At 40.3% G+C, this 11,025-nt stretch overlaps 1 protein-coding gene and 1 long non-coding RNA gene across 10 annotated transcripts in view; one reads left to right on the top strand and one right to left on the bottom strand.

The window, feature by feature from the left end:
• Window positions 1–11,025, bottom strand: part of cacna1c (calcium channel, voltage-dependent, L type, alpha 1C subunit) — a 199,899-nt gene that overhangs the window by 116,974 nt on the left and 71,900 nt on the right. The gene's annotated exons all lie outside the window — the stretch shown is intronic.
• LOC116672868 (uncharacterized) overlaps window positions 1–11,025 on the top strand; it is a 25,503-nt gene that overhangs the window by 9,608 nt on the left and 4,870 nt on the right. Inside the window, exon 3 of the long non-coding RNA XR_004327665.1 lies at window positions 6,899–6,903. This is a non-coding gene — a long non-coding RNA (uncharacterized LOC116672868). The remainder of the gene's footprint in view (window positions 1–6,898; window positions 6,904–11,025) is intronic.

Here is an 11,025-nt window from a genome sequence, read left to right as displayed (position 1 = left end):
CCTTCCCCTTTCATGTCTTCATCTGTCCTATGGAAATAAAGGCCTAAAATGCCACAAAAAGATAGTCTTAAAAAAAAAACAGTACATACACACATCATTTGTGAAATGCACGGCACAATTCAAATGGACCAAAAAATAATGCCTTGGGCTTTCTATAGTGAACTCTTTAAATAGAGCCGTGGTCTATTGACTAATAATAACTTGTCTCAGATTTATTTTGAAGCTATAAATAACAGCTGATAAAAAAAAGTCAGTGCAGAAATCCAAAGATAAAATAGGTTTGAGGTAATTTGGACACAGTGGGCACCATTACATAGTTTGCCTACTAGAGCCCAGACAAGTTTATTTTTCAGCTGTAGAATTTTACATTCATTATTGTACATAACTTGGTCCCATGTTATCATTACCGCCTTAAAGTGATGTATTTCCTCTTTATCTTTTCTCTGTCCAGCTCTATCCCTCCATTTCTGATAGTCTAACTACACCCTGACCCTTTCTCTGCTTTGAGGAACTTTTGACACTTTTCAGTCCACATTTACCTCCCTCTAATATTTTGACTCTTTTTCTCCTATTTGTGTTACTTCTCTACCCCCTCTGTCTCTCCACTCATCCTTCCCTCTCTCATCCACACTGTCCAATACTCTGTCATTCTCTCTATCCATTATTCATGGCACAGTCACAGTCGGCAATAAAGGACCTCGTAATATCGCTACGGCAACAACGCAGCAGAAGCAGCCGCATTGGATCATGGGAAACTGGGTCACCTCCCAGGAGCAGGAGGGTGCGGGGGGTGCATCAGAGGGAGGTCGCTGTCACACACACACACACACACACACACACACACACACACACACACCTGACAGTTGTCCTACAGAGCAGGAAAACAGTAAGGAGAGGGTGAATAGAGAAAGACACAGAGAAAGAATAGTGGGCAATGTGAGATAATGAGAGAATATAGGCTACGTTTACTCAAACTATAATTCAAACTAAGGAGGATGTTGGATGACATTCTGAAAAGAAGCATAGATGAGTCCATGATAAACATATTTCAGTGAATAGATATGAGTGAAAACAGCACTTTACAGTATGAACAAGCAACTCTATTGATCATGACCAATGTGCCTCCCACCAGCCTCTCAACAATGAACGATAAAGACCCAGAAGCAAACACTAACTGATATTCATCTTTTGATGTGAATTCACTATTGCACTGCAGATGACTCATCGTAAGAATAAAAAAAACACTGCTGCCGCTGCTGACTGCATGTCAGGTGGGCCTAAATGATGAATGTACAAAATATGATTTCTTTCCCAGCCATTTTTGCACAATCAACATCTTAATTATCTGAAACTTAAAAATCCTTTATGTGCATCTCTTCATCAAGCATCTTCTTCGTGGTTGGTATAAGGGATGTCAAGGTGAGAAAATTTCCCCACAGGTTAAAAGTGACACACCAGTTCAGACAGCTCTGCAATTGGTTAACAGTCTACACACAGCAAAAAAAAACAGTGATGTGTATCATGTATGTTATATGCACTTTTGCTTTTGACTTTGAAACCAAAGCCTCCACCATCATCCTGTTGGTCTCGTCAGGTGATGAGTGACATCTGACTCCTGCTACTCTGCTGCTGCTGTTGCTGCTGCTGCTGTACAGAGCGGAGCAGACACTTCCACATGGGCGCTAATATCCAAAAATTAACTAAATGGGTTTTCTTCCTTTCTATAAAAAAAGCAAAAGTACTTGTACTTTCAGGGTATTTCACACAAATGCACACACAGAAACAGTCTGTCACATGATGCCAACAAGAAAAAACCCAGAAACATCTGTTTCTATGGGAACCCGGCCTTTTGACAATGCAGGCAAAACACACAAACCACACTAGCAAGCTTGCAGGTACATAGATACACCCTCACACATGCATCATAGTGACACGCCTTACCGCCAGCCACAGTTTCAACGGAGGATGTGTATGTCAATGTGAACCAACACTTTGTGTGTGTGTGTGTGTGTGTGTGTGTGTGTGTGTGTGTGTGTGTGTGTGGGTGTAAGAGGGACACAGAGAAGGATAGAGAGAGAGAGAAAGAGCGTGTGGCTGCCAGATCCCAGGCCAGATGGCTAAATGTCAGTGAATACCACACCAACATGACGGCTAGTTCTCCCTAACAGAGCCAGTACACACTGCAACACCTATTAATTCAGTGAGCAAGTGAGCTTAGGCTTCTGCACTGGATTTCTATTATCTGTTTTGATCTCAGGGCATCCAGACGGCTTTCACAATTAGGAGCGTGATTGCAGGATTGTTAGTTCAAACATCCCAGCGACAACAAGTTAATACTGTACATCAATGGAATTAAAAAATAAAAGGTCTCCAGGTCTATTATTGACAAGTCTGATTATTCCTGTCGCTTCTAAATGTCAATTTTTGCACCTGAGTACTTTTTAGTTTGTAGTGGTACAGAAATCGACTGAAAGGTTTTGCATTAAGCTCAGGAGAGATTGATGGAGGGTCTTTTAGCTGAAAGTAGCGGTTGTGCAGTTTGCTTTACTCCTCTGGTTACTCCTCTGGGCTTTTATGGCTGTTCAAATATTGGTCCAGGATGATAAAGACACATTCACGCACACGCAAAAAACACATTGCACCTGCTTACCACCCTAATTTGTCCAGGGATCTACTGTGCACTTCCATTACCTTTGTTGCCATGGCTCTAATGTTTGCTTATAAGCAGTGTGTTCTTTGTGGGCCTAATACTGGGATGCCAATGGTAATATGATGCTAGAAATTAAGAATCAGCCCAATGATGTCAGAGTTTTTCCTGCATAGAGAAAGTTTTTGCTCCCCCACAAAGAGGTTTCTAGCCAGTGCCAAAATAAAATCACGAGCGTCAAAACGTCTAATTTTCAGCAGCCAGCTCTCTCTTATCCTCAGCCGCTATATTTTACACAGAGGCTGCCAGTCTTCTTATTGATGGTACTCTTGCCATTGTCCTTGAGCAAGGGGAGTGCTGTGGCTGTCCACTGCTCCTAAATAGTTGAGATGGGTCAATGCAAATTTCCCCATGGGGGTTTAAACTTTTAACTTAACACTAACTTACACTAACTTCTGCATAGTAGTCTGAAAATACTCCACACATCACATTACTATTTTTAGAATGTCATCTGTATGCTGCTCTATGCACAGTATAAATACCAAACAGTTGTTAAACTTAGTTCACTGTAACCATTAATAATTAATGCCCTGCTCAGTATAAAATTATTTTCTGTTTGGGCAGAAAACCTGCCTTGAACACAACCACTAAGGTTAAGTCAATTTAGCCAGAACAGCGTACTATAACTAAAATGTTTAGAACTGATATGGGACATTAAGACTGACATTTCCTGACATCTGTGGTAAGGTTGCACTGACAACTTTGAGTTTCAGTGATGGACAGACACATTACTGTCTTTTTCTCTCTGTGTGCTCCGTGGGAGCTGTAATGTGGGTCGATGTAAGGCAGAGGACACTTTTAGCTCAGTAAAAATATCCTGCTCTATCTAATTCTCTTCTCTCTCTCTCTCCTTAACAGCCTCTGTCTCACTCACCTTAACAACTGGCACATCTGGAGATTCATACAAATTATCAAAGATTTACCTCAGCTTTTACTAGCGTCTTTCAGACAGTTATGTAAGCGCTGTAATTCTTTCCTCTGCATCTTATTTTTCTAACTTTAGTTTTGCTTCATAAGGCGCATTTGACCTGATTAAATAAGACTTGTTTGCCAAATTACTCTAGCTAATGATTACCAATGTGGCATCACACAAATCCACATGCACATTCAAAGATGCTGTTTGTGTCTTCCCAAACACAAATACGCACAAATACAGAGAGACATAGCCCCTTCAATCACAGGGGTCTGGTATGCAGGTTTGGAGTGAATAGGGAGTGTATGATGGGACAATTTTGGGACACAGGACAAAGATCTGCTAAGGAATCATGGGATTCATGCTTGGGACAGTTTTTACACAAAAACCTAAAAATACTGATATGCTGTTTTTAGTTTAGACTGGTAGACACACATACATGCAAAGTCAGACACACACAAATATTTATTGTTCTTCTCTTTTGAGAGAGAGAGAGATGTATGTAAAGAAAGTGGAAGAATAAGAGAAGAAAGATTGAGAAGTTGTGAGGTTTGTGTGGAAATTTCTATTACCAAAATGGGACTATTAAAAAGTAAGGGAGGAGAGAGGGAAGAGGAAATGGTATTGTAATGAATGTGGTGCCACAGCTGCCATCATTTAGAGTCTTTATCTTTCCCTTTTATTAGAGGTGGAGGGGAAGAGCGAGACAGAGAAGAGAAAGGCTCAGAGAAAGAAGAAGGGCGGGACTGACACAACAAGGAATAACAATTATAGAATGTTAATCTTTAGCCATTTTGTTCTACATCAAGTTTTTCTTTAACGTTTATTATAATATATTATACTGTAAAGTTTTAAGAAGCAAATAAAAACTGCAAAAGTACAAATAACTACCAACACAAGCTACCATGATCATCTCAATAAAAACAATAGGTCCGCTGTGTACAGTGATGCAATAGTGGCTTTGTTTCGTGTTATATACTAACCACAATCCATTATCTCTTCCATGCGGCTTTATAGCCATTAGCTCATACATTAGAATATTGCCAACCACATTTCACCAGTAGATCAGACATAAGTATGGTGAACACAAAGTGTGCTTTGCGTCGTGGTCCTGATCACCCTGACGGCTTGTATTTGCTATAACAACCACCTTGCTCTACATTATCCCGCTTATTACATGGCTACTTACCAAATAAATCAATAATTTGACAATATTAAAATAAAAATAGTTTATTAATTTAAATACAATTCTACCTAAGTTGGAATCCTGCGTCCATAGCAACGTAAACTCTGTAGTTGTTTAATGTAACCCTTCGTCTGTCACTCAACACCACAGTGTCTTCCCCTCCTGCCGCGAATACATTTCTGGCAAAAGTCACCGGTCCTTGCACGCATTTTATTCCCTTTAGAGGCTGTGGTAGTAACCGTATATTTTATGGGTCAGGCTGTTATGGGCTGCTGCCGTCCTCTGGCTAACTATAGGTGGACAAATTACAGAGCTGCTGTTTTAATCACTGCAGTGCAGGAATTGATACAACATTAGCTGAAGCATTGTAGTGAGCTAGCGGGCTATCGGCTGCTCTAATTCACATAGTGCCGAACATTTCCGTAAGACAAGGTGAATGGGACTTCTTTGGGAATATTTATGTTGACATTTATGTCTTCATTCATTACGTTCACTTTTTGCAAAGCCGCTGCAGTTGACGCACCTGTAACCTTAAACTTGTTACAATGTAACGTTAAGCTAACTAATTAGCGTTGTTGTCCCTATGGCTGAAGTTACTGTGTAGAGATCATAGACCGAATATGTAGGATAGGCACTCACCAATTCTGCTGTCGTTGCCTGAATTGGAGAACAGAAGTTGATCCATGTTTCCACACTTTTTTGCCACAGTTGATAAATTATCTGGACTTCTTTCAGCGGATCGATAGCTGTCCTCCAGAGTGAACAGAACTGAGCCCGTGGCTCTGCTATGCATGGCAACAGTGTGTTATTCTTAGCAACAGCAGAATGCCTTAGAATTCAACCAATTCATTATATGGCTTGGTTAAATTTTAAAGGAATCCTGCTGTCTGTTAATTTCTTGATAATAGAGCGTTGCTGATTCAAGGTCCTGATCACCCTGTCAAGGTTGTATTCACTATAACAACTGCCATTATTTTTTTTATTTTTTTTCCCCTTTATTTTACAGTGACAGTGGATAGACAGGGAAGGTGGGAGAGAGATGGTGGATGATACGCAGCAAAGAGTCGCAGGTCGGATTCGAATCCGGGTTGCTGTAAAGGCCCCAGCCTACATGGGGCGCACACTCTTACTGGGTAAGCTAGAGGTCGCCCCATGATGGAGGCATTCCTGATTCCCATTTTATATTTCTGACATTTCAAACTACAAACTGCATTAAAATATGAGAATTAAAAGAGCGAGAACAAAAGGAAGATATTCTGGTAAAGCAGAGAAACTACACAGATGATAAAACAACTGTCAATGTAGTCATACTGGAGCCCTGCAGCAGTGAGGAATTAGTACAAAATGGCTCCAAAATATGGAAACAATAGAGCAGAAACCAGACAGCACTCTGAAGTAGTAGCTTTGGAGTTGGAATGCACCCATGTCTCTACAGAAATGGTAACTGGGGTATTCCTTGTTTCTTCTGGGAGCTGAAAAGGCGAACAACATTTATAATCTCCAAATAATGACTCCCCAGGCTCCAGGTTGGTTGGAACTTGTTGTACTGAAAAAAGATCGCAAGGGATTTTAAGTTTCCCATCTGTGTTGATGGGCCATATGTGTATAAGACCAGATAAGATAGAGCTGTGAAACTGTGTACAACACACACACACACACACACACACACACACACAATCACACTCACAAATCCTACTGTTAAATGTACTAATAAATGTTCCAAAAATTCCACTACAGCTATTCACACAGCAAAAACTGTCCTTCCAAGATTTTGCAGACTTTTTTTGAGATTGTAGTCGCCCAAAATGCCTGGTGTTTTACAAAATGTTTTTGTAAAAAATTGCGATTAAAGTTGCAATGTTTTTTGTATGTTTGTTGCAATGAAGTTGGGGGAGACAGAGAAAAAACATTTTTGTTAAAGTTCTTTAAAAATAAAAAAGGAAACTTTTTGGGGAGATAAAATTACTCTGGGCTGACATTTCCTAGAACCTTTCCAAAAAGGCTCAGGAGGCCGCAAATATTGGTATAATATGAAAATGGCTGGTGGATTTAAGACAAAAAATAAAAATGTATTGAATGAATCAGATATGAGTGTCTGTAAGTGGTTAATTGTTGATCTTTACATTGGTCAGTTAATTTCCTATCCTGGCCTGGGACACACATTCATACGGTTTGATGAAGCACTTATTGGACTTTAACTTATCACTGCACTTCCAATAATGAGCGTAGCTGTCCTCAACTTAGGTCATCCTGTTTGTCTCATCTCCAGTTTTTCCTGCATCTACCATGTGTGTTTGTGTGTGGGTGCTCGTGTCAGTCGCAGGGGGAACTCAGCAGCCCCGCCCGCTGCAGAGATCCAACAGGATTGAAACAGTGGCCGCTTCATTGAGATCAGAGGGAAAAAACATTGCAGCGTACATTGATGTTAAAATGTTTACAGGTTGGCCAGACGGTCCAAAATATTTTGCACAGTCTTTTGCTGTACGTTTTGTTGGTAAATGTGAGATGTTTGAGACACACACGTCTCGTTAAACAAGGAAATACATATGGCCATGTACGTGTGACGTCAACCTGTCACTCCCGGTTGGTCATTAGCTCTCAGAGTCACATACTGATACAAAGTCTGGCACATTGGACTGCTGGGATTGGTTTAAGTCGCGAAAATTTGCGGAAAATTTGCGGAAAATTTGCAGAAAAGTTGCGGTGATTGGTGAATTGGCGTGATTGCGACATTCGCAAAATCCTGGAGGGACTGCAAAATACACCACCAGACACACAAATATAGCTACACATCTACGTCCTTATCTGGATGCACCGTGAGTGGTTGCATTCCACTGGGACTATTCAGAGGTACACCCACACACACACACACACATACACACACACACACACACACACACACACAGAAGAGAAAACAGACCAAGATTGTTTAGATAAGTGAACGTACACATAGATGCTGATCGTTCCTCTCTATCTATAAATAGACACTCCTAGTAACCAGCAGAGTAGCACCCAAGCTTAGCTTGGTCCTCTACAGCAGAAATGATAGGGAGAGGACGTGAGGGGCAGTAGGACATGTAGAGACACAAGAACAAAGACCAGACAATATTTGGAGTCCTATTTAGGTAATATACACTCACCGGCCACTTTATAGGACACCTCCCATGGCGAGTAACGGTTACCCCCTTTGCCTTCAGAACTGCCTCAATTCTTCGTGGCATAGATTCAACAAGGTGCTGGAAGCATTCCTCAGGAGTTTGGTCCATATTGACATGATGGCATCATACAGTTGCCGCAGATTTGTCGGCTGAACATCCATGATGCGAATCTCCCGTTCCACACATCCCAAAGATGCTCTTTGATTGAGATCTGGTGACTGTGGAGGCCATGTGACAGAGAACTCATTGTCATTTTCAAGAAACAAGTCTGTGATGATTCCAGCTTTATGACATGCGCATTATCCTGCTGAAAGTAGCCATCAGATTGGTAATTATGGTCATAAAGGGATGACATGGTCAGCAACAATACTCAGTAGCTGTGGCGTTGCAACGATGCTCAATTGGTACCAGGGCCCAAAGAGTGCCAAGAAAATATTCCCCACCATGACACCACCACCACCCGCCTGAACCGTTGATACAAGCAGGATGGATCCATGCTTTCATGTTGTAGACGCCAAATTCTGACCCTACCATCCGATGTCCGCAGCAGAAATCGAGACTCATCAGACAGGCAACTTTTTCCAATCTTCTATTGTCCAATTTCGATGAGCTTGTGCAAATTGTAGTCTCAGTTTCCTGTTTCTTAGCTGAAAGGAGTGGCACCCGATGTGGTCTTCTGCTGCTGTAGCCATCTGCCTCAAAGTTCGACGTACTGTGCTTCAGAGATGCTCTTCTGCCCACCTTGGTTGTAACGGGTGGTTATTTGAGTCACTGTTGCCCTTCTATCAGCTCGAACCAGTCTGGCCATTCTCCTCTGACCTCTGGCATCAACAAGGCATTTCCGCCCACAGAACTGCCGCTCACTGGATGTTTTTCTTTTTCGACCATTCTCTGTAAACCCTAGAGATGTGTGTGCGTGAAAATCCCAGTAGATTAGCAGTTTCTGAAATACTCAGACCGCCTTCTGGCACCAACAATCATGCCACGTTCAAAGTCACTCAAATCACCTTCTTCCCCATAATGATGCGTGTTTGACTGCAGGAGATTCTCTTGACCAGGTCTACATGCCTAAATGCACTGAGTTGCCGCCATGTGATTGGCTGCTTTCGAAATTAAGTGTTAACGAGCAGTTGGACAGGTGTACCTAATAAAGTGGCCGGTGAGTGTAATCTTTTTATGGGAGGTTATTTTGTCAATTTAATAAAACTTAACATATTGGATCCGTTCTGAGGCAAAATATGAGCAGAAATATAGGTAAACAAACAAGTTTGACTCCTAATCTTAACCTCTTAATCCAAAAATGTGAATCTTCATCCGCCTAAATTATAAAATACAAAGCCCTGACTGTAATATAACTAAACCTCAGTAAGTTAGAATCATAGGAAAACCTTCACCATAAAGAAAAAAGAACACTTCAAGCAACTCCGCAAAAAGGTGATTGAAAAGTAGAGCCTGACCGATATAACGGCGGGCAGATATTATCGGCCAATATTAAGCATTTCACGATCTATCAGTATCGACATTTATAATGGAAGATATAAAAAAATATATATGTGTATTCATCAGAATCATTTATAATGACAAATAAATGATTCTGATAAATGAATATTTAAAAATTAAAAACGGACGGAAACCATGAGCGTTGGCGTTGCATAGTCTGTCCACCAGAGGGCGCTCTACAACGTCCCTGTTGGCAACACAGAATTTTTTTTTTGTCATTGTGTTTTTGTTTAAAGGAAAGTCTCATATCTTAAGTTTGAATTTTTATACATTTTATTTTATTTATCAGAACTTTCCTATATGTTGATTTGCCTCTGTTCTGTTGTGACCACAAAAGAAATTATTATCATATTCTTTTAGGGAGAACTCATAAATAACTACAAATAACTAATGTTAGGCAAATCTCTTTATGTTTTGTAACGTGTTTCATGATTTTTTTAATATATATATATCGGCCGATATTTGGCATGTCAGATTTTTAAATAACAAAATATTCATATTTGTATCGGCCGGTATCAGATCAGGCTATATTGAAAAGCGGGAACTATGGGATGAATACAAGAAAACGTTCAAGCTACTAGTAGTAGTTGGTTAGGGCTGGGTACCAAATTTCGATACTTAGGCAAACAAATTGCTTATATTGTATAGTATCCAAAAATGTCGCCATTCAATGCCAAATTTCAATACCTAAGGAGTAAATCTCATCAGTGTCAGTGAGACAATAAGTATGGAGCCCATTTCTACCAAGATCTGCTGGTAAAACACGGAAAAACTGTGTTTTATGTTACGCATGGAGACAGGGTCACGTGTGTGTATATTGTATTTTAAGAGCCTTGACTACAGTGTGTGTCACTTAGGTGTAAAGGAGCAGACAAAACAATTCAAAAATGTATACCTAATTTGTAATGTTGTAATGTCTTTTTGTTAAAACTGATTTTATAAATATAAAAAAGTTTCGTTCAGGAACTGGTATGGAAGTCATGGTATTGGTATTACTTGGACCATCATCTTGCATCAGCTGTACATCTGCCTGGTTAAACTTCGGCAACTAAAACTACTTGGTTAAGGATAGGAAAACAATGCCTGCATAGTTTATACTATTGAACAAGTTTTCCAATTCTACTCATTATATGTTCATATAAAAAGAGAAACACAAATAGAAGACACAAAGCAAAGAGAAGGTATCTGTGTGCGTTGGGATAGGGTCCATTATCCTCTAAAAGGTGATTCATTGACTTAAAAGGTGCTTGTTACACACCTACTGAAAAGCCAGCAGCTAATTTATCTAAACACTTAACACCCTATCACCCACTGCTGACACACACACACACACACACAAACTCAGGTAAACACCATTCATGACTGACACGGCTGACACCATACAATTGAATGCAAACAATATGGAAGTCAAACATACGATTTAAACATGAATATACACACACACACACACACAGTATCACACCAAAGTAATCTCAAACCTCAATAACTAATCCTATAAAGCCTCATTATTGCTTATGCGATTTAGTGTCAAAAGTGTGTGTGTGTGTGTGTGTGTGTGTGT

Source organism: Etheostoma spectabile, chromosome 23, assembly GCF_008692095.1.
Source record: "Etheostoma spectabile isolate EspeVRDwgs_2016 chromosome 23, UIUC_Espe_1.0, whole genome shotgun sequence".
NCBI lineage: Eukaryota > Metazoa > Chordata > Actinopteri > Perciformes > Percidae > Etheostoma > Etheostoma spectabile.
Note: the sequence above shows the minus strand (reverse complement) of the source record. Positions and strands in the feature narration are given on the sequence as shown.